The sequence below is a fragment of the Mustela nigripes genome, chromosome 14 (genome assembly GCF_022355385.1).
Source record: "Mustela nigripes isolate SB6536 chromosome 14, MUSNIG.SB6536, whole genome shotgun sequence".
Taxonomy (NCBI): domain Eukaryota; kingdom Metazoa; phylum Chordata; class Mammalia; order Carnivora; family Mustelidae; genus Mustela; species Mustela nigripes.
This window is the reverse complement of record NC_081570.1, coordinates 18,107,870-18,135,007: the sequence shown is the minus strand read 5'-3', so window position 1 is coordinate 18,135,007 and position 27,138 is coordinate 18,107,870.

Below are 27,138 nucleotides of genomic sequence, written 5' to 3'. Positions count from 1 at the left end.
TAGAATGGGCTTTCCTTTTTTTTTTTTTTTTAATATTTTATTTATTTATTTGACACAGAGAGAGAGAGAGAGAGATCACAAGCAGGCAGAGAGGCAAACAGAGAGAGGGGGTAGGAAGCAGGCTCCCTGCTGAGCAGAGAGCCTGACTCGGGGCTCGATCCCAGGACCCTGGGACCATGACCCGAGCTGAAGGCAGAGACTTAAACCACTGAGCCACCCAGGCACCTCTAGAGTGGGCTTTCTAATCTCCACTTTACATAGAGGAAACTGAGGCACGGGGAGGCTAAGGGACTTGCCCACGGCCACGAAGCTGGTGCCTCAATCTGCTTGGATGCTATAACAAACTACCACAGGCAGGGTATTTTGCAATAGAAGCAGTTCTGCAATAGAAGCAATAGAAATGTGTATCTCACAGTCCTGGAGGCTGGGAGTCCAAGATCAAGGTGGCGTCAAGGTGAGTCTATTCGTAGGCCTCTTCTCTGGACTCGCAGGCAGCCACCGTCTCGTGTGGGCTCACATGACCTCTGTGAGTGCACAGGAGGGGAGTGAGCTTTCTGGCATCACCTCTCAGAAGGGCACTAATTCTCTTGGATTAAGGCTCAACCTTACAGCCTCATTTAGGCCGAATAACTCCCTTAGAGGCCCAGTGTGTAAATACAGCCACACTGGGGATTAGGGCTTTGACAAATGAATTTGGGGGTGGGGGACACATTCAGCCCATCCAGCAAGGAAGGCATCAAGCCAAGCTCTAAATGCAGGTCACGTATGTCCAGTCCACAGGCCTGGCCCTGAAACACACATGTTGGAGAGGGAGGTGCTGGGGTTCAAGGGCTGCTGGTACAGTCCCGCCAGAGACGGGGAGAGCCCAGAGCGGGGCCGCGGCAGCCGGCCACCGAGAGGCAGGAGTGGAAGGGGGAGCTTCCCTGGGAAGGTCAGGGATTGACGGAGAGTGCAGGGAGTCGATCTGGCCAGGCGAGAGGCTCATTAGCAGGAGACCCATCTGGCCGGCTGCTCCAGACCATGAACTTGGCAAAGGGCAGCCGTCCAGGGGCAGAGGGTGGCCTGTCCATGCAGAAGGGGCTCCCAAGGGGGCCCTGGTCAGATCAATGCGGGCAGCCAGGTCGATGAGAGCTCAGCAGGCCCCAGGGACCGGACCTTGGCCTCAGGGCTGGGGGATGAGAGCCCCACTGCAGCAAGGGACCGCGTGCTAAGCGCTTCCATGCCACTGGGCTCGCTGAAGAGGAACTCGATCAAGCCTGGTGCCTTCTGCATTCCTCAAAAGCCCGCTTCGAAGCTGCTCTTGTTGTCCTCATTTCACAGATGAAGAAGCTGAGACGCAGAGAAATTGAACTTGTCTGTGTTGGGGCAATGATTCAAACTCAGGAGCCTGACTCTTAGACTCTTAATAATGCTTTTTTTCCCCCAGAACTATCCCTTGTTGGTCCGGTTCTCAGCACCTCCTTCCCCTGCTAGCTTTGGTGGACGGACTGGCAGGCACGTGGCCTTTGCCCCTCTGCTTTGCCTGTCTCTGGTCCCGAGTGAATGGCAGGTAGTAGAGGTGGGTGGAGAGGAGCAGGAAAGCAGAAGGGAGCTCCTGGGGAAGCTGAGCCAACAGGCTGGATGAGTGTGGAAGCCAGAGTAGAAGAGACGGGCCACTGTGGTGTGTGTTCATCTGTACCAGCTGCCATCTCTGTGTCCCCACGCCCAAGCCAGTGAGGCTGGCCTGGGACAGTATGGCCTCTCTTTAGGTACTAAGACCCAGAGCCCCATATGGGAGGGGACAGGTACCCACACGTGTAGATTACAGCATGCCTGCTATGTGCCAGGCACAGATGCAAAGGATTCAACAGCAAGTCAAAACAGGGCAGTCCCTACCTGCATGGGGTTTACAGTCAGTCAGGGAAGTCTGACATTTATCCCCTAATCACATACCACAAGGTGAGATTATGGTGGAGACCAACATCATGAATGTGACATGAGGCAGTAGAATGTGGTGGCCAGGGGTTAGGGTGTGACCTGGGAACGTTGGTCAGGGAAGGCCTTCCTAAGGAAGTGGCAATTGAGTTGTGTTTTTCAGTATGAGCAGGTGAAGAAGGAAAGGGAAGCAGGCACCGCTGGTGCAAAGGCCCTGTGGTGGAAGGGGACAAGAAGGGTACAAGTGCCGGAAGGAAGATGGCCAAAGAGCAGGAGCACAGAGAAGAGGTTAGTGGTTTAGGGAGGTGGCTGGAGATCTGAGCCAGGGCCAGAGGACCTGGGGCCCTGGGGTCCTGTGGAAGAGGTAAAAAGACTTCCCTAAGAGTTGTAGGTGAAGAGTGAAGAGCATAACCACAATACCACCATTTTGTGATTTGTAGAATGCATGTTTCACCTTTAGCCTTTCTGAAATTGAGATGAACTTTGTAATCTGTAGCTTGTCTTAGTTTAACTGGTCATCCTCTTGGCAGTGCATAAAACCATGGTGTGTCTTAAAATCAGTTGAAGAGGTCTTCTTCCTGGGGAAGTACGGTATATAGACGAGAATGACGCGCCCCAGTGGAAGAGGTGAGGAGCCTGGGATCCCACCCCTCAGCCTCCTCACCCCGACAGGAGTCTCTGCCCCTCCCAAGACCCCAGAGAGCACAACTGGGTTAGAAATGAAGGGTCTTGAGAGTGGAAACTTATTCACGATCCCTGTGCTCACACCCTACCCCAGACACAGCGAATAAGACTCTCTTGGGTGACTCACAGCTCACTTCTCAGAGCCAGCTCGGTGCTGCCACCATATTTAGTCTCCGAGACCCTGGCCTTGACTGTCCAGGATTCTGTTTCTAGAACATGAATTTTAACGTGGTTAGGATAGTCCCCACTTCAGAGAGCACCGTGGCCTGGCACACAGTAGGCTTGTTGCCAGGGTGGGAGCCACGACCCAAAATGGCCTGAGGTGGTTTCCTCACATCCCCGGGGAACAAAAGTCCTAGGGACTCCCACAGTGCCCTGATTTTTTCCTGCTGGGCAGTCTTTACCTGCCAAGTTTTCTGGGGGCCAAGGAAAGGTCATTTGTCCCCCTACCCTGGCCCCCACACCTCTGTCTGTATTTCCACCCCTCAACCTCCCCCCACCACATGCACTGTTTTGAGGGCAGTAGCTCTTGGCTGGGTCGTAGCTAATGTGGGTCACAAAAGTCACCCAAGTGACGAGGATCAATAGTGGCTCCAATTTTCCTGCTTCGGTCTTAGACCTTTTTAGCTTCACATTGGTTTGACGCAATTGGACAGCAAAGCAGCTGAGTGGCCTCCCGGACCCCAGAGACCAGGCCTGGGGGGGGCACCACCCCCCTTTCCAGGTTGGCTTTTGAGGCCTGCCTGGGCCACACAGGGGGCCTGCACCAGGGATCCACCCTGCCAGGGGAAGGTTGCCAAGGGGTGGCTGGGACCAGTGGCTGTGGGAGGAACAGCACGGAGGCTGCTTCCCGCCTCACCTCAAACCTGGGCCGTGGTCACTGCGGCGGGGGCAGCTCTGTAACCCTGCCGGCTTGGTGTTGGCAAAGGGGCTCCCTTGTTTATTCTTAGTCCCTGGAGGCTTTCTGGGTCTCTGGCCGGTGAACAGTTCTGCTGCTTATAGGAGGAAGGGTTATGGATCTGGGTGGGGAGGGAGATCCGGCCTTCCACTCGGACCACCCTCCCTGCAACATACACCACACACACACGCACACACACACACACACACACACACTCACCAAACGGTCCCCAGCCCCTCAGACTTCAAACCTGAGAAGGAAAGCACAGAGGCCTACGTGGACGGCTGCTCATTTCAGCGATAGCAAAGGCTTGGAACGGACTCAAAGGTCCATCAGAGCGGGGGATGGTGGGTGTGTTAGGGCAGAGCCATGCAATGGAGTCATATCCAGCAGTGGAAGAATCAAGTAACATCAAAATGCATTCATCTGGAGAAATCTCTGAGCCAGCCTGCTAAATGCACAAGCTAATTATAGAGCAGTGTAAATTGCCCAATTCCGCTTTGTTAGAAAATGTGTGTGTGTGTGTGTGTGTGTGTGTGTGTGTGTGTGGTTGAATGAGCATACACCTTCTTTACAGTTTTTTTCCCGATGATCTTAGGAAAAGGATACGAAAGATGCCATATTTGGGCCTTTTACGTCTTAATTTAAGTAGCTAAGAAGAAAGCTATGGCATACGGATGACTTAGCTTTTCTGTTTTGTTTTCTTTTCAGTATGAAATCTGCACCAGTTAACAATTATGATGATAGGTCTGTATATACAAATACAGAAAGGTATTCACACGGCTTTCAAAAAGGCAATTTAGAGAAAAGCCGACATAGCGTGGTCCTATTTACATAAAGTAAATCCTGCACGTGAAGGTCTAGAAAATATTTCTGTAGGTTTTTTAAATGCACAGAAAAGCATCTGAGGAGTATCAGGCTCACCTCCAACAAGGAGCAAGGAATTGCAGGGAGGCTTGAATGGAGTGGTCACTCTTAACTCCCAGGGCTTGGGGAGCTTTCAGGACATGGGGACCCCGAGCAGAGGTGTAATGAGTGGCAAACGGAGACATATGGGCAGCAAGGAGTGTGTGCCCATGGACTTCAGTGGTGGTCATGGTCATTCTTATTTGAACTTCACATCTGGGGTACTTCTGCTGCCTCCACAACTTATAGGCCAGTAAAGGAGGGGGCGAAGGGAAACTGTGGATGTAGGGGGCTTGGGGGACAATGTGAAGTCTTCTCCAGAAGGTTTCCAAGTGGTTACTGCATAGCCAGGTGGCCCCTCACAGGCCTACCTGCTCCCAGTTCCTCTTCTTCTTCCAGGCTTTCCTGGCAAGCAAGGGCTGATGCCAGGGCAGATAGGCATGGCCTTGGACCCTGGCTCCTGCCCCAGCACTTGGCCACAGCAGCCATGCAGCAGCCCGGGGCCTCCATGATGCTGAACTTTCCAGAGTCTTGATAAGGCTTTAGTGTCCACACAGAGGCGAGGCCTGGCCTTCAGCCGATCTGGTCACTCCTGGGTCCCTAGGACCTCCTGATTGCCCCTAAGCCCACTGAATACATTAGTAATAGAAATGAGATGAGGAATAGATCTGCTGGTGCCTGAGGAATTGGAAACAAACAGAAGCCCAAGGGGAACATGGGGCTGACTGCCCAGCTCTGAATGGCAGGGTGGGTGCCGAGTATGTGAGGGTCCAGAGGGGACCCAAATAGCCCTACTCTAGGACTGAGCAGTCCTGGTCTGAGCAGGGCCAGGGTTGTCAGGAGGGTCTTGCAGGGCTGAGTAGGGCAGCTCACATGCCTGGCCCCCAAGTGCAGCCTCCTAGCTGCTCAGAACAGTGTCTCCCTGGGGTGTGATGGGCTGTGTCCAGGGAAACATTAGAGACAGATCAACAGGGAGTGTGAGTATGGGAGATCAGCGTATTATAGAAGTACGTTCTAATCCTGCCCCCACCCCCCACTTTCTAGCTGGGTGACATTGGGTTAGTTACTTAACCTTTCTGAGCTTTAATTTCCATTACCTATAAAACTGGGATAAGCACAGTACCTCTCTCGTAGGCTTGTTTAGGATTAAAATGAGATGTATTTAAAGTACATAGTTCAGCCCCTGACACTTATGAGGGGTGAATAAATGGCAGTAACTGCCCCCCCCACCCCATATTCCTATTGGTATTATGGGTTCAGGGTCTCAGAAACGCATGGCCGCACAGGAGGCTCGGCTGGGATGACAGAGTTTCAGGGTAGGAGGGGACTGGATGGGGACTTTGAAAGCGTCCTCTAAAAAGCCAGTGCCCAGGAATGCCGCCTCCCCCAGGAAGCCCGCCATGCTGTGGGGCTGGGTTTGGGTCTGGGCACCAGCAGCCTCCCCCTGGGTGTGGTTTGGGGGTGTGCGCAGGAGCAGGTCTGTGGGAAGCAGCTGGATGAGGGGTGAGGACCAGCCGTGGTCTGAGCTGCGGGTGTGATGTTTGCAGCCCCTGCACCAGCTGGGGGTGAGGGGCTTGATGGCCCCTTCCCCAGAGCATCTGCTGGGGTGGTGACTTGTGCTCTGAGGGATGCCCAGCCTGGGCAGGGGCGTTTGTCATGCCTCCCTGGGGTCACGGCGGGGGACTAGGCAGATCAGAGTGGAGCGCCAGCTGCTGCAGCAGTGGTGGGCTAGTGGTGGGAGCCGACATGCTCCAAGGAAGTTCCCGGCATGGCCCCTTGGTGTCTGTCTTGAAAAACAGGAAGAAAAAAACAATTAGCCTTCACCTTGACTTCCAGGTGAACAAAGGGGTCTGGGAGGGGCAGGGCAAGGTATTTGCTCACCTTTGGGCGGGGAAGAAGAGAATTTCTCCTTGACCTGGCACTTGGCCTCCTTCAAGAAGCCTCTAGGGCAGACTGGCCACTTCCTCGAGCCTCAGTGTCCCCATTTGTGAAACTGACCTCCCCAGAGAGAAAGCTCTTAGGACCAGAGAAGCCTTAGTTTCCTCATTTGCAAGCTGTGCAGAGAAGCCCGTGTCAAGCCCGTAGCACAGGGCCTGGCCCTCTATACCAGACCGAGCCCGCATCCTCTTCCTCTGGGACAGCGCCCGAGGCCGAGTGGGCAGGGATCGCCCCCACCCCCATCCCCCCATCTGATAGAAGGAAATGAGGCTCAGAGAGTCATACTTTGGAAAGATCACCCCAAAGGTGTTGGTGCACCTAGAAGGGTTGCAGAGCAACTGCCCTCTGCCTCCCTGACCCTGCCCCATCCCCACCATCACCTCCTGAGGCTGGCATCAGCAGAGTCAGGCCCCCACTGAACCCTCCGCAGCAGCCTTCGGGTGCCTGGGAGCCTGGCTCCCTCTCTCCCCACCGTCCCCGCTGGACCTGCAGTCTGGGCCAGCTGGACAGCTGTGGTTGGTGGTTGAGACACCCTCCCCCCACCCCCAAGCCACAATCAGCGGGCCTTATTGATTGAGGGCCTTGTTGTGGTCCCCTTTGTGGGCCAGGCTCTGAGATGGGGCAGAAGGGGCTGGGCCAGCCCTCTAGGAAAGAGTGAGGCTCTTCTCAGCCCCACAGGGCACCTGGGCAGGAGGTGGGGCCTTCAGGAACCCAGGGGAGGCAATGGGCCTGGTGTCATTTGCTGTCGGCGACAGTGACTGTGACCAATATTCATGAGGCCTACACTCTGCTTGGAGCGTTCTACCCACGTTCACTTATTTCATCCTCACAATTCTTGGAGTACATAATACCACTCGTTCTCCCGACTTCATAGGTGAGGAAACTGAGGCCTGGGTCGTGCACCCTACCCAAGGTCATACAGAGAGGCGATGGCAGAGCCAGCACTTGAACTCGGGTTGGCAGGCTCCAAAGTTGGAGCCCAGGTACCTACGTTAAGGGAAGGGGAGGACCCACTAGAGACCTCTCCTTGGGTGGGCAGAGGCTGTTCCTGGGCCAGAGAGAAGCAGCAGCTCCCCGAGGCTAATAGGATTGGTGTCCACCGGAAGGCTTGTCTCTGTAGGGGGAGGCCGGAGTTCAGCCCCCGGGGACCCCACGCAGAGCAGTTAGTGCAGTGATTATACAGCTGGGCTTTGGGGCCAAATGGTGCGGGGCTGGTTCTCCCTGCTGCTGCTGGACGGGAGTTGTGCTTCCTACCCTTAGTTTGCTTAGGGACGCCATGGGAATAACACCAACAGCTTCCACTTGTTGAGTATGTACTATGCACCCCACACAGCTTGAGTCGGACATAACAGTAAGGGGAACGGCCTAACATCCCTGCCCGCGAGAGGAAACTGAGGCACAGCAAGGCAGGGAGAGCTTGCTAAGGGGCACAATGGCTTGCTGAGAAAAATCCAAATGTCTCACCACTTTTCTGTTCTGGAAAGATGGGAGCCGAAGAGGCCCTCCCCAGAGGTCCCGGAGCCACAACTCCAGCAGACCCTGGGGTCTGGGGGTCCAGTAGGCTGAAGCTGGACCCTCCTGACTGACAGAGGCCACTGCTGACCCTGTGCCTGCTAGACTTGACTCTTCCCTCCTCATGGCCCCATTCCTCCTGCCCGTCCACACTCCCCTCTCCCTTCTTTCTCTCTGTCCACAGTTGTGAACCACCACCCCAGTCAAGATAGAGAACATTCCCATCACCTCCCAAAACCTGCCTCACACCCTTTGTGGTCAGTCGGATCCTTCCTCCCCGCTCTTAGCCACGAGAGGTCTGCTTTCTGTTGCTGTAGCCTGGCTTTGTCTAGAATCTCATATACGTGGAATTATACACTATTTGCTTTTTGGTGTCTGGCCTTTTCACTTAATATAATGCTCACTTAAGTCTCGAATTCATTTGAGTTTACTTTCACATCTGGCATGAGGTAAGGTCGCCAGTTTTCGTAGTTGGATTGTTTCGCACATGGGAACAGAGCTGCTAACTACAGAGGGCTTTGAAACACAGTGGAGTTTGCCCTCTTGGATTTTGAAATTACTTTGGACTGGGGACTGGTTTTTTTCTCTTTCATTTTTTCCATTTTCTTTTCTTTTTTAAAAAGATTTTGTTTATTTATTTGATAGAGATCACAAGTAGGCAGAGAGGCAGGCAGAGGGAGAGAGTGGGGGAAGCAGGCTCACCACTGAGCAGAGAGCCCGATGCGGGACTCGATCCCAGGACCCTGGGATCATGACCTGAGCCGAAGGCAGAGGCTTTAACCCACTGAGCCACCCAGGCAGCCCCATTTTCTCCCTTTTCAAATGAGAATGTCTATAACCTGAACCCTATGCCTGCCCCACGCTTGTCTTTGGGAAGCAGAGAACTTATTTCTACTTCCAAAGGTCCACAGGTGAGAGAGGCAGCCCCCACTGAAGATGGAGGAAGGCGCTCTAAGTCAAGGAATACAGGTGACAGCTAGACTCCAAAAAAGGCAGAGAAATGGGTGCTCCCTCCCTCCAGAAAGGAACGCATCTTGCCGACAGGTTGGCTTTAGCCCAAGGAACCTGATTTCAGACTTGAGACTTCTAGAACTGCAGGAGAAGAAGCTTGTGTAGTATCCAGCCACTGTATTTATGGTAACTTGGTATATCGGCAAGAGGAAACAAATACGCTAACACAATTTTGAAGAATAAAGAAGAACTTGTCTTTGCAGACACCATAACTCGTTATAAAGCTATAGTGATTAAGGGAATGTAGTTAAACAGTGAAAGAGTGAGCCTAGAAATATATCCACTTATAAGTGGGATGTAGCATACAGCAGAAATCAGCATTTGCAGAGCGACCTAGTTATAAAAGAAATGGTGCTAGGTTAGCTGGTTACCCTGTCAGAAAAGGTAAAATGAGATTCCCTACCTCACACCAAACATCAACATGCACTTCAGATTATTGAAAGCCCTACATGAGAAAGAACAAAATTTGAAATTTTTAGAAGAGAATGTTTATTCCTCACGTTGAGGTAGTGGTTTGCATAACAATATGCAAAAGTTCAGATCATAAAATAAAGGATTAAGGGTGAAGACCCAATACATATGTGTTGAACAGGTATGATGCATCGGGCACCATCTCCCTCCACATTGCTGCCAGGGCCACCCCATCTGACCACATCCTGCTGCCGGCTCAAGCCTCCACTGGCCTTCTGGTGCCTCCTTGGGCTCAGTAGCACCTAGGCCACCACCTGCTGTGCAGGGTTCCCACCACTCCCCTGAATGCATCACATTGCCCACAGCCCCAGTGCTTTTGGCACTCTGCAACGTGACATCCACTTTCATGCCTCTGAGCCTTTATACATGCTCTTCCTTCTGCCTGGAGTGCATTCTCATTTTCTACCACCTGGACCACTCTGCATCCTTCAACACCCAGGTCAAGTCCCCATGAAGCGTGCTTTGCTTGCTGTGGGACCATTGCCTGAATGATAGCACCACCACCTGCCCCTACCCCTTCCAGGTAGTCCTGGCTTGTTCTTCCACTGTGAGGGAGGTCCCTGGGGTGGGGCGGGGGGCTGCGTAACATCATGGTTGAGGGTGTTGGCTCTGAAGACACACAGTCCTGGGGAGGAATCCTAGATCTGCCACTTACTGGCTGTGTGACCTTTGACAAGGCTCTCCAACCTTCTGAACCTTGCATTCTGTGGAATGGGACCGTAAGACCTGCTTCTCAGGGTTGTTGCCAAGACTGAATGAGATGATGCCTGCCATGTGCTTGTGCCTTAGGCTGAACTGATCCGAAAAGCAGACCCTAAAATTAGGACTTGAGTTGTGGGTTGTTTGTTTGAGCCCTGACCCAGGGATCTCTTGCCGGGGGTTGAGGAAGCAAGAGGGAGGGAAAGAGCATGCAAAGACTGACACAGAGGGGTGTCTGGCTGGCTCAGTGGGTTGAGCCTCTGCCTTTGGCTCGGGTCATGGTCTCGGGGTACTGGGATCGGGTCCTGCGTCGGGCTCTCTGCTCGGCTGGGAGCCTGCTTCCCCCTCTCTCTGTCAGCTGCTCTGCCTACTTGTGATCTCTCTCACTCTCTGTCAGGTAAATAAATAAAATCTTTGAAAAAAAAAAAAAAAGACTGACACAGAGTAAGTTGCTGCTGTGGGCAGGGGGCAGGCAGAGCACTGGGATCCTTCCAGCTGAGGGGAGGGACCTGGATATTTACTCCCCAGTTCCTGCCGCTTCTCACTCCTCCGCTGAACACCCCCTGCAGGGAAGTGCTAGTTCCCAGGCACTCTGGCTTGGCGTGCGCTGTGGCCAGGGAAAGGGGTCCGGTGGGGGTCGCAGGCACTGCGGTTAGAAACTGCCCTGTTGGCATGGGTGCAGAAGGACAAGTGTGAGGGGAATGGGCAGGGCACCGACGGCATCTGTCACAGCCTCACACACGCTCTGTGCTCAGTCACCGTGAGTTGTCTACCTGTTTTCTCATGTGACCCCCCCCCCCCACACACACAACAATCCTGGAAAGGACATTCTGCCCACTTTACAGATGAGAACACTGAGGTCTAGAGAAGTCATTTGTTGAAGGCATTTGTTGAATAATCAGTGAACAAACAAATGAACAGGTCCCTCTAGAGTCTGGAACTAAGTCCATCACCAGGGACCAGAATCCAAGAGCCGTTGATTCCTACTCTTTTAGTTTTCCCTTTTATGCCCAACAGCCTTCCTGCGGGGGCCTTGGCTCCCTTGCATCTCTCCCCCTGCAAACAGTGACTGAGCAGGTAGAGGGCCCCCTGCTGAGGTCAGACTAGGAGATCTCTGGCTGTTGGGGGGGTTGTGCTCTGGTGCTGGTTGTGCCCTCATCTACAGTATGACACTCATTCAGTATGCAGGTCCGGACATTTTTGGACTCCGTTTCTCCATCTGTTAAATAGGAGTAGATAAGTATTAGATCAACTAAGTTCCCCAGGCTGTTGGAACAATGAGGAGGCTTTGGGCTGGGTTGCCTAGACTTTTTAAGGCTGCCATGGGGGATGGAAGGAACTGGTTTGTCCCCTCTGCCCTTCATTGTGCTTGACAGGACTGAGGCTCAGTGCTTAGGACACCTGATGGTCTGTCCCAGCCTGGCTCTGAGATTGGATTTTGGCTGATGCAGTTTAGTTGGCAGCTTCATTCCACAGACGTACACCCCAACTCTGACCATGATTGAGCTCTGTCCTTGGCCCAACTGGCCTTTGACCCTAGGGATGGACAGAGTCTTGATTTGAATACAAACTGACTGCTGTTCCTTGTCACAGACTGACCCCTGAACCAAACCATATGCTGACTTGAACTGGCCACAGACTGACTTTTGATCCCAGCCACAGACTGACCCCCGGATCCAGCCACAAACCTCAGACCCAGACTGACCTCTGACCCCAACCACAGACTGACCTCTGGTTCGCGGGCAGAGGCTGGTCAGGCTGAGATTAGTCACTGATGTTCCTCAGCCAGCATCCCTGGAAATGGGTTGAGATACAAGTCCCTCTGAGTAGGCAAGCCCCTTCACTCTAAGGGTGGGGTGAATTCAGAGGTGAATTTGGGTATGACCTTTCTGGGCCTCAGTTCTCCATCTTCCCTACCAGATACAAAAAGTGCTCCCTTACCTGAAGGATCTACGAAATGGGAACAATGGTGGCTACAACTCAAGGTTGATCGAGAAGAATAAATAAGACAGTTGCCTCAGAGCCTTTGCACTCTCTGTTCCCTCTGCCTGGCACACTGTTCCCTCAGACATCCACATGGCTCACTTCCTTCTCCTTCAGTTTTCTGTTCATGTATTACCTCAGGAGAACCTTCTCTGACCACGGTTTAAAATACACCCCCCTGAAAAACCCCTAGCTCCGTCCTTCTTCCCTACTTTTCTTCCAGAAGTTATCACCACTCCTTAACACTATGTATATGAACTGTTAATTTTGCTCATTAGCTATATCCTTGTCCAGCATGCAAGTTCCTTGAGGGCAAGCACTTCTGTCTGTTTTGTTCACTGTTGTGACCCCCATACCTAAGACCTAGGAGGACATGCTTGATCAATATCTGTAAGTGGACAAATCAATAAATGACCCATGGCAAGTACTTAGACCACCACATGCAGCACTCAAGACTTAATCGATGACTTTTGCTATGGTGGTGGCTGTTGTCATCTCCAACAGGTGATGTCACCATAAGGAGCTGGCTTGGCCTTTGAGATGGTGCAGCCCCGCTTCTCCCCAGGAACCTTCCAAGACCACCCCAGTTCAGGATAAACTGTGAGCTGTGGTGGTGATCACACAGGGAAGTTGAACATGCTCTCGACCTGGGATCTGTGGGGTTGGGGCTCCTCTGTTTGCTAGCTGTGGGACTTGGAGCAAAATTAGATCCCATTTCTGAGCCTCAGTTTCCTAACAGTCACTGGGGAAAATCTTAGTAGCTACCGCACGGGATCTGGTGGGCAGCGTCCGCAGTACTGGACATGGTGTAGGAGCCCAGGGTGGCCACTGGCTGTGATCCTGCGGGCTCGGACACACATGCTCTCTGTCCCTTCCCAGGGGCCATCCTGCCTCATCCGCTGGACTGCAAGTCCTGGGAAGGGCTGCAACCTGATCCTCTTGGTGCCTTGTCTTTTCCAAGAGCCTGAGGCCAAACCTGAACCAATAAGGAGGAAATGCATCCCATTGGCTGGTACGTTGACAAAGTCTTGACTGTGCTTCTGGGTACCTGTCAGTTATAGCCACCAGGGGGCAACCTGGCCATGTGCACAAAGGGCTGCCCCTGGTTGGTAACTTCTAGCATCTGCCATGTTGGGGCCCACCTTGTCCTGATGAACAAGGGGAGGCCTGGTCCATATTCTAACCTGACAGCTATTTATACCATTCTGGTGAGGAAAGAACCCCAGAGATCTGGGTCCTAAGCCTAGCTCTGCCACTCACTTGTGGGACTTTGGACAAGAACGTACCCATTTCTGGACCTTAATTTCCTCAGCTGTCAGATTAAGAACATTAGCTATGGTATCTTACCATGGTGGGACCCAGGGCTTGTTTCAAGTTGATTTTTATCAGTAAATGTTTATGCCTGCCACAAAGTATCTCCTCCTTTTTCTCCTAATTCCTTCTTCCTGGCTAAAAAAAGGTCTCACCTTTTTACACATGCTGCCCCCTGTTGGCTGGAAGAAGAACTGCACCTTCAGTGATTGTCCTAAAAGTGTGGCTCAGGCCAGTGTAATCAATAGATTGCTTACTCATCCAACATTTATTGAGCCCCTTCTGCGTACCAGGCCTAGTGCTAGATCCTGAGAACAAAGCAGTGAGAACGATATAGCCCATGCCTTCAAAGAGATCATGGTCATTTACAGGCAATGAGCATCTGGGGTTTTCTTGGGCCTGTCCATATTCCTACAGGCCAAACAGTGTCGTGTAATGGTTCAGAGCATAGACTCTGACAGGAGGATGATGCGATCCAACCTTGGCCTAGCCATCTGCTAGGTGCATGACCTTGGACAAGTTATTTGAGCTCTGTGCTTTTGTTTCCCCAGCTATAACATGAGGATAATAATACTATGTATCTTAGGGTTGCTGCAAGGACCGAATCAGTTCATATATCTGAAGTACTTAGAACAGCGTTCAGTCGGTGCTGGAGAGGTGTCTGCCAAAATAATAAATAGGTATTTGTGGAAACATGGGAGGAGCAATATGTACATTTTCTCAATCTTAATTGGATAAGGGCTTACCTGTCCTACCTAGCTCTAAGGGGATCTGATTTGAGGGATAGGTCCATTGAGCTCAACTCATAATGGGCATTCTCAGCTGAGAAGGCCCTCGCCACCTTAGAGCCAGAGGCTGGATTTCATCCCAGCCTTGGGCTGGCCCCACAGGGTTCTAGAAGACACCTGAGCTGAGCATCCCAGCTGCTGCTTTGGTGGAAACAAGCTGACTGGTACAGACTGTAGGTCAAATCCCATGGTGCTGGTGGTGCTGGTGGTGATGATGCTGCTGATGGTCATGGTCATGGTCATGGTCATGGTCATGGCCATGGGAGGAGCTCTGGGGAATCAGCTCAGGGAACCTAACATAACTTTTCCTCTCCCCTGGGGGAACCTGACCTCCCCCAGCTCTAGCCACTCTCAAAGTCCTGGGATGGGGAATGGGGTCAAGATCTCTTTTGAACTTCCCAGGGACTATTTTTGAGCCAGAAAAAGGAGGTCATAATTGGAGCACCAAGCACCCCTCTCCCATCTTGCCTCTAAGACCGTGAGTCACTTCATCTCTCTGAAGTACCTCAGTTTCTTCATTCAAGTAATGGAACAATGGAGAAAGCACATTGGTCCTAAACTTTTAAATTTTGCTTTGAAAATTTAATGATATCTGGACACTCCCCTCAGGAAATGTAGCTACTCACACGCAGTCACACCTACACACAATTGCACAGGCACGCCACCAGACACATCACACACATCACAAGTCTGTGTGTGGTTTTGGGGGTTTCTAGCTCTTCTTCGGACCCATGGGCCCCAGTTCTGCTCCCTGGATAGGCTCATCTCTAAGTTCTTTGCCAGCTCCACCATCCAGGACCCCCTCGTCCGAGGCCTCTGTCCTGCAGCCCAAGGCCTGGGAGGCCTTTGCCGGGCAGCAGCCTGGAGACCTGGCATGGAGGGGCTGGTCCAGCCACTTTACTCCTGCAACCTGCACCACCAAGGCTGCTTGGGCTCTGGGGTCCTAGGAGGGCCCTCATAGCCTGCAGGAAGGGTGGAGTTGGTGGGTAGAATAAGCCAGAGGTGGGTGTGATAAGCGTCTCTGGCTACTGATGTGGGTAAGATGAATTCTTCACACCCAGCCCCCTGCAGAAGCATGGCCTCCAGTGACTCAGTGGAATCGGGGAAAGAAATTCATCATCTCTCACCGGGGAGGATGGAGCAAAGCAAGCGCAGTCCTCCCCACCAGGCAGTTCTGGCAGCCCAGATCCCACCCCCTGTAGAGGGAGTCCCTGGCAGGGGGCAGCAGAGAGCAAGGCCCAGGAGGCCTGAGTTCCAGTCCTGCTTCGCCTCAGTTCAGAAACCATTCACGGTCAAGCACGCTATAGTTTACAAGGCACCCCTGTATGCTTCATTTTGGGTGAGATCCTCAATGACTCTGAGAGATAAGGCTTGCTCTCCTGTTGTAGAAAAAGGCTCAGTGAGGCTGGTTGACGTGACCAAGGTCCCACTGCAGGGAAGGCTCCCACTCCAGTGCTCTTCCCCAAACCACATCTGTCGCTGCTGCGTGAGATCCCTGTGATCATATGTGTCCTCTTCTCTCTGGCCTCGGTCTCCTCATCCATGAGACGTGGACCCAGAGGAGCCCTTGGGGACTTTCCAGCTCTGACCTTTCAGGACTCTCCATTTTCATGGTCTCTCTGAGGTTGCAGGTGGGGGAGGATCACCCCATCTGACAGATGGGGAACAGGTCCAGACAGGGAAGCAACTTGGCAAGGGCCTCAGCCCAAGGAAGTGTCAGAGCTGGGATGAGAACCCAGGCCCGCAGACCCCCAGCCGCAAAGTCGGGGGGCCCCAGCCAGAGCTGTTTTTCTAAGAATAAAGCGCAGCCCCCAGAACAGACCAGAGAAAGGGACTTTCAGGCCCAGCTGTTTCCCAAGTGTGAGCTCAGGCAGGGCCTGGGTTGGTGTGGGGGCTGGGAAGGGGCCGACCACTTCCTGCTCGGGCTGGCGCGGTCCCCGTGAGGTGGTCATCAGAAGTCGACCACTTCCCGGTCTGGGCCGCCTTCCCCTTTCTGAGCCTGGGAGGGACGGGTGGCGGAGTGAGGCGCCCCTTGCGTGCTGTGGCCTGGACAGCGTCTGGCCTCTTTTCATTTCCCCCGTTCACCATGTCCCTCTCCACAGCCACCAACTGTCGGAAGCTGCTCGGGGCTGCCTGCCCAGTTCCCTGACCACAGCTGAACACCTCCCTGCCAGGGGGCCTGCTGTCCCAGAGGCTCGCAGGAGCTCCTCCATCCCGGCCCTACTGTGTGCTGGACGCTCGCGGGTGTCTGCCCACTGAGAGCCTGTAATGAGATGTTATCATCCCCACCGAGGCTCAGAGAGGTCACCACTGGCCCAGGGTCACCCAGCCAGTGACGGCGGACTCAAACTTGGAATTCAGATCTATCTGACCCCCCAGTCGGCATCCTTTGCACTTTCACTGTCTGCCATGTCCCCCCCCCGAGGGAGTCTGAGCCAGAGGAGGCTTGCCTGGGAGAGGCCTTGGGAGGATCCCACCAGAAGACAACAAGCTCAGTGAAGGCAGTGATCAGACGTGCATCTCTTCCCTGTTCTAGCCCAGCCCCCAGCCCGGCATCTGCTCTGAGCAGGTACTTGGGACACTTACAGACAGACGGAAGATAACCTAATGCTCCAGTCCAACTCCACAGACACTCATAAGCCTTGGGCTTGGGGACACAGAACTGGGGGAGACACAGCCTGGACCCCGAGAGCAGTAATTATTATCCTTGTATGCACACGGTGCTTGAATTTTTTAAACAAGACTCAGGTCCCACGTGGGACATCACAACACCCTTTAGTCCTTCTCCCACGGAAGCCAGGGGCTCCCAGGGTCTCAGAGTGTTACAGAGGCCACAGAATCTGAGGATAAAAAATGTGGAGCCAGACGACAGGACAGGGTTCAAGTCCTAACTCTGCCAAGCCTAGGTTGACCTTGGGGGAAATGACGTCGTGGACCTCAATTTCCTCACCTGTAAAATGGGGACAGAACAGTACAGGTGGCCATAACTGGCCTGTCTTCTCTAGATTTATAAACATTCTCCATTCCTTTGAAAGGTAGACTAGTGGATGCCCCAGGGTTCTGAACGTTCCAGGCTGGGTGGCTACCACCTTGCGCCATCAAGGTGCTCCTGCTGACCCAGACCAGGAGCTGCCCGCTGCTACTGCTAAACCAAGGAGCAGGACAGAGAGTTTGTGTGTCTCTGGAAACTAAGAAAAAGCCTTGGAAAGATCCAATCAAAGATAGTTGTCTGAGAAAGAAAATAAAATGCTGCTGAATGAGGTGTGGCAAGAAGAAAGACAAAGAGCGAGGGAAACAATTGTTAAAATCCACCAAAATGTTCCATTGAATTAGGTGTAGGTTAGAACTGGGGGGAAGTGATTAAAGATCCAGACAGCTTCTGCCTCCCGATCATTTCACAAGCGCCGCTTTAAAGGAGCCCACACGGGAACCATGCCTGTGCTGTACGGATTTGTTTTATGCAAGAAAAACAAGGTAGGACTTTGGCCAGAGGCCTCAATCTCAGAGAGCCTTGGCCCTGTGTCAAAAGACTGTCTAATAAATGTACATGCACACGTCTTATGTTCAATAAATGCTTGTTTTATGTATCACAAGATGTCCCGCTTTAAATATTTTTTCTATGAACCAACCATTGGTTTTGCTCTCATTGGATAAGAGGTGTCTTCTATTAATAGCATTTACCTCACAGGGCGGATGTAAGGACTGAACAAGGTAACGTATGCAAAGCATTTGGTTCAGTGCCTGGTACACAGCAAATGTTCTGCAAATATTGGCTATTAGAATTATATTCCTATCCAGGGCCCCACCTGGCAGATGAGAAAACTGTTTAGTGGCTGAGTAACTTGTAGGGTCACCGTCTAAGTGGGCTGCCGATCAAGGCCTAGAAACGGAATCTTTGAATCCGAATCCGATTCTTGCCTTCCGGAGGGCCTCTCCCCAGTCCTGAATTTTAGAGGGGTGATGCTTCCCAGAGAGGCACTGGCAGGCAGGCGGCGAGTGGGAAGATCACTCGCAGTGGGGGGAGCCTTCCGTACCCCTCAAGATCTCAGCCCCCTTCCCCAGCTCAGGGCTGGTACATGAGTTCTCTCCCCAGTTAAATTTGCGTAAAATACTAAGTTTATCATCTCAGTGGCCCTTCTGTGTTCACAGATCCCGTGTATTTTTATCTCAAAGAGTTTCATTCATGTCTTTCATGGTTTGTTTCCAGGTCTGTCTCCTCCAGCAGACTGGGAGCCCCCCGGGCAGCGGGCACTGGGTCTGATTCATCTCAGACCCCAGGGCCCAGCCCAGCGCCTGGCAGAGTCCGAGCTTCACGAATGTTTGTTGGACAAACAAGCAACTGCACAAATGAGAATAACGGGGTACCCGGGATTTCTCGCCGGCTCCGTAGACTTTCTGGTGGGGGCTGGCATGGAGAGAGGTCTGAAACCTCTGGCCTGGCCTGGGGTCCAGCCCTGTCCTGCTTCTTTTTCTCCTTCTCCGTCCCTTCATCACTCTGACCTCCAGCCTCTTCTTCCTAGGCCTGGGAGGCGGAGGTGGGGCAGGGCAGACTCTGGGAACCCCAGCCCTGAGGTGAAGCTCCCTTCTCCAGGGATGTTTGGGGTGTGGCTTGGGGCTCTGTCTCCTCTGAGTCACCTCCGTGGTGCAGTGGGGCTGACTCAGAAGAAGAGCAAGAAGGAGAACTTTGTTGGTCTTCAAGTCCTGAACCCCGCCCGGGGAAGGGGTGGAGGAGAGGGGGGCGGAGGGGAGATGCCCATCACAAGGAAGGTGTTCAGACCACACATAAGGAGCACTGACACAGATCTTGGATCTCCTGGAGCAGCCCCCACTTTCTGCACAGGTGCACTGAGGCTTGGAAGGAGCAGCTGGGTGGGGGGAAGGGGAGGGGTCCTAACCTGCCTTGACCTTCTCCCTTCCCTGAGCCTCAGCTTGTTCACCGTAAGCAACAGGGTTAGACCCAATTCCTCTCCAGCTGACTCCCGGCCCGAGTGCCAGGGCTTTGCCTAAAGGCCACAGGGGCCGGGAAGTTAAGACCAAGGAGAAAGAGCTGCCAAGGTGTGAACACCTCCTACTATGTACTGGTTGTGCCAGGGACTGGCAGATCCTCTGTGAGCTGGAGCTCGTGTAGTCCTCAGATCAGCCCTCCAGAGCCCTGTTCTGCAGATGAGCCCCAGAGCCAATGATTTGCTCTCGGTTGTACTCTGAATTCAAAGGGGAGCTGGGCACCCCCAGGTCTGCCTGACCCCAAAGTCCTCATCCTTGACCACTAGCCCCAAAGCTACTATGCCTTCCCCATCTACCTGTGCCCCAAGATACTCAAAATGATGTCTTCTGACCCCGAGAGCGAGCTCTGGAGGCCAGCCAGGGACACTGGTCCTTGTCCTCTCTTGTGTCTGGAGCTAAATGGCCACTCACTGGGAAGCCTGTCCTGCCAATCACGGCCATATCAGGCCACCGCTCCTCAAAACCCCCCGAGCTCCAAGTTGGGTGGACACCTCTGGGATACGCATCTAATCTCCATTTTTTTTTCCTTCCCTCCTTCCTTCCTCCCTCCCTTCTTTTCTTTTTCTTTCTTTCTCTTTTCTCTTCTCTTCTCCTCTTCTTTTTCCTTCCCTCTTGCTTCTTTCCTTTCTTCCTTCTTCCTGTAGCAAATTTGGAGAATACAGATACATACAGAAAACAGAAAGAAAATTCATTCCTTCTCCTCTCCACCAGAATATTAACACTTGGGTGTGTTTTATTCCAGTTCTATTTGATGCACATGTAGCCACAGTTTTGTTTTTACAAAAACAGGACTGTCTGTCAACAGACATTTCCTGAGCAGGGGCTGTGCTGGGTCCTCCTGGTCCGCAGGCTCCTCTTCTCAGATTGTCACCTGGTGCTGCCGCTCGTGCGGTGCTCCCGAGGCGTTGCAGGGGGTGCATAAGGTGGGCACCAGGAACGTTGAGCTTTGTGGCCTAGCAGTGCAGAAAAGGAGCTTTGGAGGGGACAGGTGTGAGTTACTGTGTGACCAAGGTGTGTCCCTCGACATCTCCGAGCTTCGACTCCCCCATCCATTAAGTGAGAATCACACCTGTCCCGGGACAGGTTTGAGAACTAAAGGGGCAAATGCACGGAAAGTATTTGGCAGAAAGTCAGGGCTCAACGGATGTTCTGTTGTGCTGTCTATGGGCGATGGGTGCGTCTGTACCGAGGGGTTTTCTCTTCCTGGGGTTCTCAGGTTGTCGAGGCGGCTCCAGGTCGTGGGATACACCTAATGACCGTTCAGTGATTAAAATCTTGCCTATTTGGCTTGAGGTTAGGGCCTGGAAAACCTTTCACCACCCTGTGGTGTTTCCAGAAACACAGAATCTGGCCCCAATCACCTTCCTTCCTGCAGGTCGCAAGTGTGGGTGTGATTCTCAACCGAAAAACCAAAGCCAACTTCACAGCTGAAGACCACCAGCCAGTCTCCCTCTTGGTGACAACCACGACCCCTCTGACTTCCACACCAGCTTCCGCATTCCTTGGCCTGACGAGGGCCAAACAGGAGAGTGGAGGAGAGGGGGGGAAAGCCGGGGACATCGATGGGGCACTCTCAGAGGCATGACAGGCCAGGATTCAGGTGGGTCACGGGTGCTAACCGCCAGCAGGTGTTCCATAAACACTTCCTGCCTGAACCACTGGATGGACAAGCAAACAAGCTGGCCGAGGGAGTGGGTAATGCGAATAATTTGGGGAAAAGAACCTTCGTTGTCTCTGTCTAGATTCCAAACCCCAGTGCTCCCCGTAGAGCTGAGGGCTACCTAAAGGACTCGGCAGGTAAGTGAGGTCCAGACCCAGCTGGCTACTGGCTGCACTCATCCTCACACACCTCTCTGTGGCCCTGCCCTGGACTCTGACAGCCTCAGTCCCCCCATCTGCTTAAGTATCTTGCGCATCCCTGGGTGTACTTGACCCCAAAGGCTGGCAGGTTAATGCCAGGCTTTTTGGCCCCGAGGGCAGACATTCCCGAGATCTCCTCCATGCAACCAGCTGCTCTGTTCGCAAACAAAACCCACCTCAGAGACGCATCCAAGCTGTGGGTGTACCCAGCAGTGCCAGGGACTACCCAGAGTTGGGAGGCAGCTGACAGACAGTGTAGTAAGAATGGGGCTGGGGGCCCTGCATGCTGAGAGTGGCCAAGGGGACCCGGGGCAGATGGCCTTTCCTTCCAGCCCCCTGCCCGATGAGGGGCACAGCTCTGAGGGCCAGAGGGCAGAGAGGGCAGCAGGTGCTCCTCAGATCGAGGGCAGGGGGTCACTCTGCATATGCATGGGAGGTCACTGGATGGTAGCAAGCAAGCCCACAGCATTAACCAAGGAAAGCGCAGTGAGATGAGAAACAGTAATAATAATAATAAGATAGTAACCTCCAGTGCTAAGCACCGTGAGCGAGGAACTTGCCTCAGATGATCTCCTTTAATCTTCACGATGACCCCTCTTGTATAGCAGGTGCTGAAGATCATGGAATTTGGAATCAGACAGTCGGGGTTCAGATCCCAGGCCACCAAGATTTGTTCCCTCATCTCCCACAAGGGGTAGTAAGAGCCCCTACCCCACTGGTGGTTAGGGGTGTCTTGCGAGAAATTGCTTAGAACAGCAGCAGAGAGGAAGGGCTTAAATCCTGTGATGATTAGTGTTATAGTAGTGTTCACTGGTGCAAAGAGTGGGGCTCAGAGAGGCCAAGTCACTTGTCCAAGGCCACACAGCAAGTAGTTGACAGAACCAGAATTTGCTCTTAGGACTCCAGGCTCAAAGTCCCATTCCTTCTCAGCACCTGCTGCCTCAGTCTCCCTTGTTTTCCTCCCGTTCCTTTAGGAGAGTAAAATACTCAAAGCCACAGATTCCCTGACAGGAAGAGCCAAGAGGCAACATTCATTCTAGAGGAGCAGAGAGGAGAGGAGTTTGCTGGAAGTCATATGGTAAGTCTGTGGTGCAGCCAGGACTGGACCCTCAGTGGGCAGTCTCTCATGCCATTGCCCCTCACTTGTCTCTGTGGGCCTGATGGTGAGGTCACCCCCTTTTCTAGTCCTCTGCTTGACCCTCATGTCCACTGGGGCCCAGGAAGTAATGGCTATGGTCCATTCCAAACCACAGTGGAAATTTTTTGTCTGGGTCAGACTAGAATCCGGCCAGGGTCCCATGTCAGGAGTTCCTAGTCATATGCAAAGGGCAAGGGGAGTGTAAGTGCGTGAGGAGTGGGCACTTCATTTCCACAACCGTCTGGCTTTGGGATTTCCCTTGTGTGGTGGGGATGCTGTGGACCTGGTGGGCTTCTGAGCTGTGGATGGAGGTTCCCAGCCTCACTGGCCTGGACTGTCCCGGGATCATGCATAAGCCAGGCGTCAGGACAGCTCAGCTATCTGATCGGGGCCAGTGTTGGCTCAGGGACAGCAGGTGGATTCCCCTATCAGCTCTGCCCATACTCGCTGTGTGGCCCTGCATGAGTCTCTCATCCCCTGACCCCCAGCTCCCCACTGTCTAAGAATCCTTCACGAACTTCCCTTCTGGGATTCACAGGGAACTTTCTCAGAAGCATTTCTGCCTCTAAAGGACCCAGCCTTCTGAACCCAGCACCAAAGAGCAGAACTGAGAACAAAGGGTGTGTTAGCCGAGCTGGCATCTCTGTCTTCTTGTCTGTCCCTAGGCTGGTGTAAGGCAGTGAACTCGGGGAGAAGAGGCTGATCTTCTAGCTTGATCTCAGAAGGCAGCTGCTGGTCCTGCCGGGGCCCGGAAGAGTTTGGCTCCTCAGCTCTGGCCTGGCCTCTCCAGGGCTCTCCTGGAGGCTGCTTGGGTGGCAGTGAAGCAGGCACTCCTGGGGGACTCCCAGGCCCCTGGGGGTTGACAAGGCTGAACTTTAGGGCAAGTTCGGGGGGGGGGGGGTGGTTTGCAGCAGGAATCAGATGCCGCTGGGCCCATGTCTGATCAGCACAGGACAGACCAGACCTAGTGTCTGGGGCCATTGATAGATCTTTAGTTTTGGTGGTCGTGGTAGTCGGGGGACACAGGGCAGGGACCCACAAATTAGGACATCTAGAGTCTAGTCCCTGCTCTGACATGGTCTCCTGGGGGCGGGCTGTGGGGGTGCTCAGACAGGTCCTTCGCCCTTGCTGGCCTCAGCCTTCCCCTCTGTGCAGTGGGGAGACACGTATAGTTCTGAGGCCAGCACAGGAAGTTGGAAATGGGCAGAGCAGGGGCCTGGGTTTTCAGTGAATCTGTGGCTTTCCGCGAGAGGTAGGCAGCTGTGGCCTGGGTGAAGACTGTCCTTCCTGTGTGGGGTGGGGAGGCTCAATTGCACAGCTTCTGTTCTCCACATGCCTGAACCGCCAGGATTTGTCCCCCCCACCCCTGCCCCCAGTCCAGTATAGTCTCCCCCCTCCCCCCCCCCCCCCCCCCCCCCCCCCCAGTTGCTCTGGCCTCCACTGGGGGTAATAGAGCTGCGAAGGTCTCAGCGAGCAGCAGCCTGTGCCGGCCACCCACTCCCCCTCCTTCAGCCACATGCCATCCATCCTGGTGTAGAGCCCCCAGCCGGGAGGGCCCGTGGGGATGGCGAGGCCAAGCGGTTTTGCAGATGACACGTGGAGACCCCCTGAGAGAGGAGAGGTCCTCTCAGGGCCCACCGTCTCCACGCCTCACGCCCTGTTTCTCCTTGCAGCTTCCTGCTGCCCATGCGTCCTACCCGCTTCCTCTTCCCGAAGCGTCCGAGGGATGGGTTTGATCTCACCCAAGTGACAAGCCTGTGCCTGGGGTTTCAGGTCCTGGCTCCCCACCTTTCAAGTTTGCCGACTTTCCTTAGCCCCCGAGTTCTCCTCTGTGTACCAGGAGGGCAACAGACCCTGTTCTGGGCCGGGTGAGGACCAGAGGGAGGAGGGGGTACGAGAGGCCCGTTGGGGCTGGGAAGGACAACCCCCGATGTCCAAGCCGGTCCCTGTCCTCCCCAGCCCCCCCACCCCACTCCTGGGGCCTCTCTCCTGCCACCTCCAGCTTCCTGGCCGCAGTGTCCCATCATGTCCACGCTCCTCATGCCTCCCTGGGTGACCGCCGCCTCCGGTGAAGCCTGCGAGGCAGCTGGAGCTGCATGGAGGGAACAGCAGTGGCCGAAGCCCCAGCATCCGCTCGCCACACGGAGCATCGCTTGCTTCTGCGGTCCTCCATGCTCCTCTCCGCCCGCTATCCTCTCAGTCCTCCGCGCTCCTGCTGGTGTGGCTGCTCTGGTCCTCTGCGCGGTTGCACCCGGCGTCTTGCTGGCGTGGCTGCACCCACTGATCACTGCATTGTCCCTGCTGATGTGGCTGCTGTGGCTATAGCCCCTTCCCCAGCGCAGAGATGGGGGGGGGGGCCTCGGTTGGCCCAGCTGCTCCGTGGCCCGAGCACCTGGGCCTGTCCCCACCCAGTAGTAGGGTCACTGGGCACGTCAGAGGCCACAGCGCTCTGTGTTGCTGGCAGTTCTTGAAGTACTGACCGGACATCACGAGACAGTAGCTACGGCTCCATCGGGCCAGGCCACCCAGCCTCACTCTCCATGCCATCCTGCAGGGGGCCCGGCTCCCTTCTGATCCTGGAGACCCAAGACTCTGTGCGCACCTCTTCCCTGGCACCTGTCTCTGCCCCACGCCTAGCCTATAATTAGGGACATCTGGCCTGACCCTGGTGACCTCTTGACCCCCAGGGACAGAGCTGAGGGCTCCTTCCTCAAGGGACAGCAGCCTCTTCCTGTGGTGGCAGGGAGTGCTGGGAGCCCAGGACAGACTCCTTCTGTCTTACTTCCACGATGTTCCAGGGCTAGAAGCACATGACTGGGGATGCCCATGTCCGTGGAGGGGTGACCATGTGCTGTCCTGAGAAACCGGGTTTTCCTCAAACCCCCTCTGGAACCCTCCTGTCTCCCCTACAGCCTTATGGAGCAGCAGGTCTAAGGACCTGCTTCTCCCAAAGGGGTTTCTATTCCAAGAGAGATGTTCCATGAAAACTTTCCCGGTGAATGCTTCTCTCTGCTTTGCCCAGATGCTGGACACGCTGGTGGCACTTACTCAGTCCACAGCCAGTCCCTGTGGAGGAGTCTTCCTGAGGAGTCAGGAAGACTCACAGTCTAGGTAGGAACCCGGGCACTGGTCATGATCCAAAGGCAATTATAAGCAGGCAGAGAGGGGCCGTGTGCCATGAGGGCACCTGAGAGGCAATCCTGGAAGGTTCAGGAGGAAGTGACTTTCCAGCTGAGGTCTCAAGCTTGAGGAGGATATGGACAGGCAAGCAACCTGGAGTCAGTCTCCAAGTAGAGGGAACAGCCTGTAAAGGCTCTGGGCAGAAGGAACATGCTCTTCATAGCTCTTAGAATCCAAATTTTTCTCAGCTACCATGTGCCAAGCTCCTGAGACGGGCAGTTAGTGGCTTGGGCTCTGTGGGGGTTTGAATCTCATCACCCAGTTTCGAATCTCGCTTTGCATTTACTAGCCATGAGATAACACAAACAATACTCGACCCCCTGTGCCTCAGTTTCCTCACCTGTAAAACGGGAGTGCTACTAGTAAGCACTTCCTAGGAGAGTTAGAAGTAAATGGGATCATTTACTTGGGGCTTGGCACAAAATCAGGGCTCAGTCAATGCTGGCGAATCTTACTGGTGATAAACCGCACCCACTGAGTCCCTGCTGTGTGTCAGACACCACGCTGAGCATCCTACAGTTAACCTCCATGCAGATCTGTAAGCTTGGACTCAACTGCCCCACTTCACAGATGGGAAGACTGAGGGCAGAGGACTGCATTGCTCAGGGGGAGATGGCTAGAGGTTTTGGAAGAATCAAGGGTGCCTTCTTGGAGGAGGTGGTGGCTGTGACGAGTTTTGAAGATAAGCACCCTCCCAGCAGAATGTTTCAGCCCCCGGCCTCCCTGGGTCTGATGACAGGACCAAGGGGCCGCTCCGGGCACTTCCAAGGCCTTCCAGGAGTCCCAGCGAGGGAAGGCCCCATCAGGCCAGGTTCTCAGACCACAGAGCCTCGAGCGAGCATCAAGCAACAAAAAGGCTTTTCTCACTCTGGGTGAGTCACCAGACCGAGAGAGAGCAGACGCCCAGTCCCTGTGCTGAAGAAGACGAAACCACACATCTGAAGAAGTTTCCCACGGCCACCACTTGCTTTAAATAGCTGCAGAGAAGTGGAGGAGGAGGGAGAGGGAGGGCTGGGGGAGGCAGGGCTCTCCCCACCAGGCCCTGGCTGGGGTCTGCACCCTAATCTGACGGAGGACCCTGACCTGAAGGCCCCTGGAGGCTGGCTGTTGATGGGAACTCAGGCTTCTCAGGCACTGGGGGACCAAGCAGAGGTCCTGAGCCTCTGGTGGGCTGGAGGACAGAGGCCAGACAGACAGATAGCTGAAGAGACATCCAGCTGGACAGCCGGGTGTGGGGGCACAAGCCCAGGAAGGGGGAAGTTGACCTCACTCTGCACCCCGGTGCAGCCTCCAGGCCTCCAGCCAAGCTTCCTCGCAGGTCACCTGACTCCCCCCAGTGCTCTGGCTGCCCCCCCTGCCCGCCTGGGTTCGTGACTGAGCCCTGGGCGGCGTTTCCGGAGGCAGGCCAGGCCCCGGGGCTGCTGACGCACTTGCTGCCCCCTCCAAGCAGGCCAGGTGAGAACATCGAGCCCCCATCCCCCTTTCCCGTAAATGAGCTCACCCACCCAGGCCTTGCTGGGATTCTAAGAAGTGGAAGCCTGAGCACCTGCTCCTCGCCCACCACCTTGGCCTCCCCATGGTGTGTGTGTGTGGTAGGGGGAGGGGTAGGAGGGTCGTCACTTCTCTCAAGCGCAGCCCTTGGGCCCAGGCTGGGGTTCAGGGGCTGGCCAAGGGTGCTCCCTTTAGGTGTGGAATAGCGCCCTCTACGTCCAGGCTGTGCCCAGTTTAGTTCAGCGTGACTCAATGTCCTGGGCCCATTTTTCAGAGGGTAACCTAGGGAACTCCCAGAGATGCCTGGGAAATCAGTCTTGTTCCTTCCCAGGCTGGGACTAAGATCACCA